Below are 6,000 nucleotides of genomic sequence, written 5' to 3'. Positions count from 1 at the left end.
TTGAAATAAAGATTGTAACAAGAGATGAAGAAGGGCATTATATCATAATTAATTCACCAAGAAGACCTGACAATTGTAAACATTTATGCTCCAAATGTGAAAATACCCAAATATATAAATCAATCACAAACATAATACCATCATAGTAGGGAACTTCAACATGCCACTTACAACAATGGACAGATCATCTAAACAGAAAATCAACAAGGAAATAATGGCTTTGAATGACACACTGGACCAGATGGACTTAACAGATATATTCATAACATCCTAAAGTAGCAGAATATACATTCTTCTCCAGTACACATGGAACATTCTCCAGAATAGGCCACATAGCGGGAAACAAATCAGCCCTCAACAAGTACAAAAAGTTTGAGATCATACCATGCATATTTTCAGACCACAACACTATGAAACTGAAAATCAACCACAAGAAAAAATTTGGAAAGATAACAAATACTAGGAGACTAAAGAACTTCCTACTAAAGAATGAATGGGGTAACCAAGAAGTTAAAGAGGAAATTAAAAAGTATATGGAAGCCAATGAAAATGGTAATACCACAGGCCAAACCTCTGGGATGCAGCAAAGGCAGTCATAAGAGGAAAGTATATAGCAATCCAGGCCTTCCTAAAGAAGGTTGAAATGTCTCAGATATACAACCTAACCTTACACCTTAAAGAACAGGAAAAAGAACAGCAAATAAAACCCCAAACCAGCAGAAGACAGGAAATAATAAAGGTTAGAGCAGAAATTAATGCTATCAAAAACAAAATAAAACAAAACAAAACAAAAAACACACAAACAGTAGAACAGATCAATGAAACCAAAGCTGGTTCTTTGAAAGAATTAACAAAATTGATAAACCACTAGCCAGTTTGATCAAAAGGAAAAGGAAAGGACCCAAATAAATAAAGTCAATAATGAAACAGGAGAGATCACACCCAACACAGCAGAAATAAAAATATAATAATAAGAGAATATTATAAGCAATTATATGCCAATAAAATTGGCAATCTGGAAGAAATGGACAAATTCCTAGAAACATATACACTACCAAAACTGAAACATGAAGAAATAGAAAATTTGAACAGACCCATAACCAGTAAAGAAATTGAATTAGTAATCAAAAATCTCCCTAAAAACCAGAGTCCAGGACCAGATGGCTTTCCAGGGGAATTATACTAAACATTTAAGGAAGAGTTAACACTTATTCTCTTGAAGGTGTTCCAAAAAATAGAAATGGAAGTAAAAGTTCCAAACTCTTTCTATGAAGCCAGCATTACCTTGATCCAAAACCAGACAGAGACCCTACTAAAAAAGGAGTACTATAGACCAATATCCCTGATGAACATGGATGCCAAAATCCTCAACAAGATAGTAGCCAAACGGATCCAACAATACATTAAAAAAATTATTCACCATGACCAAGTGGGATTTATACCTGGGATACAGGGCTGGTTCAATATCTGCAAAACAATCAATGTGATTCATCAAATCAATAAAAGAAAGGACAAGGACCACATGATCCTCTCAAAAGATGCAGAGAAAGCATTTGACAAAATACAGCATCCTTTCTTGATAAAAACCCTCAAGAAAGTAGGGATAGAAGGGGCATACCTTAAGATCATAAAAGCCATATATGAACGACCCAACACTAATATCACCCTCAACAGGGAAAAACTGAGAGCTTTTCCCCTAAGGTCAGGAACAAGACAGGGATGTCCACTCTTGCCACTTTTATTCAACAAAGTATTGGAAGTCCTAGCCTCTGCAATCAGACAATGCAAAAAATAAAAGGCATCCAAATTGGCCAGGAGGAGGTCAAACTTTCATGCTTCACAGATGACATGATACTCTATATGGAAAACCCAAAAGATTCCACCAAAAAACTGCTAGAACTGATCCATGAAATCAGCAAAGTTGTGGGATATAAAATTAGTGCACAGAAATCGATTGCATTCTTCTACATCAACAATGAAGCAACAGAAAAAGAAATCAAGGAATTGATTCCGTTTACAATTGCACCAAAAACTATAAAATACCTAGGAATAAATCTAACCAAAGAGGTGAAAAATCTATACACTGAAAACTGTAGAAAGCTTATGAAAGAAATTGAAGAAAACACAAAAAAAATGGAAAAATATTCCATGCTTCTGGATAGGAAGAACAAATATTGTTAAAATATCACTACTACCCAAAGAAATCTACATATTTATTGCAATCCCTATCAAAATAACACCATCATTCTTCGCAGAACTAGGACAAACAATCCTAACATTTGTATGGAACCAGAAAAAACTACGAATAGTCAACACAATCCTGAAGAAGAAAACCATACCTGAAGGCTTTACAATTCCAGACTTCAAGATGTATTACAAAGCTGTAATCATCAAGACAGTACGGTACTGGCACAAAAACAGACACTCAGATCAATGGAACAAAAAATAGAACCCAGAAATGAATCCTCAATAGTATGGCCAACTAATCTTTGACAAAGCAGGAAAGAATATCCAATAGAAAAAGATAGTCTTTTCTGCAAGTGGTGCTGGCAAAACTGGACAGTGACATGCAGAAAAATGAATGTGGACAACTTTCTTAAACCATACATAAAAATAAACTCAAAATGGATGAAAAGCCTCAATGTAAGATAGGAAGCCATCAAAATCCTCAAGTAGAAAGCAGGCAAAAACCTCTTTGACCTTGGCTGCAGCAACTTCTTACTCTACATGTCTCCAGAGGCAAGGAAAACAAAAGCAAAAATGAACTATTGGGACCGCATCAAAATAAAAAGCTTCTGCACAGCAAACAATCAATTAAACTAAAAGGCAACTGACAGAATGGGAGAAGATATTTGCAAATGACATGTCAGATAAAGGGTTAGGATCCAAAATCTATAAAGAACTTATCAAACTCAACACCCGAAAAACAAATAATCCAGTGAAGAAATGGGCAAAAGACTTGAATATACACTTCTCCAAAGAAGACATCCAGATGGCCAACTGACACATGAAAAAGTGCTCAACATCACTCGTCATCCAGAAAATACAAATCAAAACCACAATGAGATACCACCTTACACCTGTCACAATGGCTAACACTAACAACTCAGGCAACAACAGATGTTGGTGAGGATGCTGAGAAAGAGGATCTCTTTTGCACTGCAGGTGGGAATGCAAACTGGTGCAGCCACTCTGGAAAACAGTATGGAGGTTCCTCAAAAAATTAAAAATAGAACTACCCTATGACCCAGCAATTGCACTACTAGGTATTTATCCATGGGATACAGGTGTGCTGTTTCGAAGGGGCACATGCACCCTATGTTTATAGCATCACTATCAACAATAGCCAACGTATGGAAAGAACCCAAATGTCCATCGATGCATGAATGGATAAAGAAGATGTGGTGTGTGTATATATATATGTGAAAATATATACACACACACACACACACACACACACACACACAATAGAGTATTATTTGGCAATCAAAAAGAATGAAATCTTGCCATTTGCATCTATGTGGATGGAGCTGGAGGTTATTATGCTAAGTGAATTAGTCAGTCAGACAAAGACAAATATCATATGACTTCACTCATATGAAGACTTGAAGATACAAAACAGATGGACATAAGGGAAGGGAAGCAAAAATTATATAAAAACAGGGAGGGGGACAAAACATGGGACTCTTAAATATGGAGAACAAACAGAGTGTTACTGGAGGGGTTGTGGGAGGGGGGATGGGCTAAATGGGTAAGGGCCACTAAGGAATCTACTCCTGAAATCACTGTTGCACTCTATGTTAACTTGGATGTAAATTTAAAAAATAAATTAAATTAAAAAAAATAAAAATTACATAGGTGGGAGGTGGGACAGCAGAGGGTTGAAATGTGATTTCACCATCCCCTGCACCACGTGATTTTTAAGACCCTTTCTCACTCAAAAGACATCAGTGACAGAAGGTTTTCTGTGTCCACATCTCCCACTGGGATACAGCTAGCTTATCATTTCTTCAACAGTGGAGAAAAATTTGAGAAGAAAAATCTTTTGCAAAATTTGAAGACCTTTAGGGATCAAGATGAAAAGTAATTGAAGCATTCATGGGACAGGAAGTGGTTCTGTCTTCAGCCAATGTGAGCTAAACTCCTCAAGCGTCCCATTCTCATCCCAAACCCATCTTTTCCAAAACAAGGAACACCTACCGATTAACACAGTACCTAGAACACATTAGAGATAAATGGAGAGAAGGATTTGAAGCAGTTTCATGCTCTAGTCTCTGCTGACAAAAAAACAAAACAAAACAACCCTAACATGGCAGATAATAAAACACTGCTGATGGTAAAAAAACAAAAACAAAAACAAAAAACTGAAACTGGGTGCAGTCAAGCAATCAGACTTCCAACCAGATGTTCTAGATGAAATAATTAAACGTTAAATTTAATTTAACCAAAATTAACTTTGATTTTTAAAAATTTTACAATGCCTTGTGATGATTTAAAATATATCAGGTTTGGGATCTAGGTGGTTCAGTTGGTTAGGCATCCCTTGATCTCAGCTCAGGTCATGATCTCACATTTTGTGAGCTCGAGCACCGCATAGCAGTCTGCACTGCTCTGTGTGGAGCCTGCTTGGGATTCTCTCTCTCACCCTCTCTCTCTGACCCTCCCCTGCTTGCTCTCTCTCTCTTTCTCTCAAAATAAAGAAACTTTAAATATATTTATATATAATTAGGTTTTACAAGATGTATATATATAGTTATAGTTATTTATATATATTATATATAATATAATTATATTGTAATACTATATATATAGTTATTTATATAGTTAGAATCTTAAAGAGAGTAGTCTTTTCAGATTGACTTATTTTACTTAGTAATATGCAGTTAAATTTTCACCATGGCTTTTTGTGGCTTGATAGCTCATTTCTTTTTAGTGCTGAATAATATTCCATTGTCTGGATACACCAGTTTATCCATTTGCCTACTGAAAGACAACTTGGTTTGCTTTCAAGTTTTGGCAACTATGAATAAAGCTGCTACAAACATCCATGTGCGTGTCTTTTTGTAGATGTAAGGTTTTATCCCCTTTGGGTAAATAACAAGGAGCATGATGGTGGATCATATGGTAACCGTATGTTTAGTTTTATAGAAACTGCCACACTGTTTTCCAAGTGGCTGTATCATCTTACATTCCTACCAACTGTGAATGTGAGTCCCTGTTTTCCCCAATCTCATCAGCGGTTGCTATTGCCAGTGTTTTGGATTTTAGCCAATCTAATAGGTACTCAGCGGTATGTCATTATTTAAATTGCTGATCATCTTTTCACATGCTTGTTTGCCATATGTACATCTTCTTAACTGTTTTTGAAGCAAAAACTTCCTATGGATGGAATTAGCTTGGTTTAAGTGTTGGGAATAAATGGAGAGTAAGTGCAAGAAATGCTTGGAGTTAGTATCAAGTTGGAGGAGGTCCAATTGGTGAGGACATTCACATTAAGGACATCTAATCATTTTGTGAATCTAGGAACAGAGAGGCTACCTTCTATTGATCTTAAGACAGAATCTAAGAGAATGTATGCTTACCATATCAGAAGGTCCAGTTGAAAAGAGGAAAATCTGACAGACACTTATATGCTGAACTATTGTAATGTTATTCCCTCCTATTAATGAGCTATGATCATTCAAGTTGATTCATATAAAAAAGGTAAGTAAAGTTATTTCAGATTCCATCTTATCTAGGGCCTTTCGCATACTTTCCCGTGTTCAACTCCAGACATGTTTGGAATCTGCACTGAAAATCCCTAAGAATTTCCTTTTTTTTTTGCATTTGTAAATTAGTGCAGCTGAATCCTATCAGAGACCTAAGAGAAATAACAGTTATTCTAAAACATCAGTTGTAGCAACAGAGAATAAAAAGGAATAACATGAAAGCCACTGTGGAACTGTTATTCAAAGCCACTGTGGATATCAAAAAGTAAGTCCTATGGTAGGCTCAAATTTC

The sequence above is a fragment of the Lynx canadensis genome, chromosome B3 (genome assembly GCF_007474595.2).
Source record: "Lynx canadensis isolate LIC74 chromosome B3, mLynCan4.pri.v2, whole genome shotgun sequence".
Lineage (NCBI taxonomy): Eukaryota > Metazoa > Chordata > Mammalia > Carnivora > Felidae > Lynx > Lynx canadensis.
Note: the sequence above shows the minus strand (reverse complement) of the source record.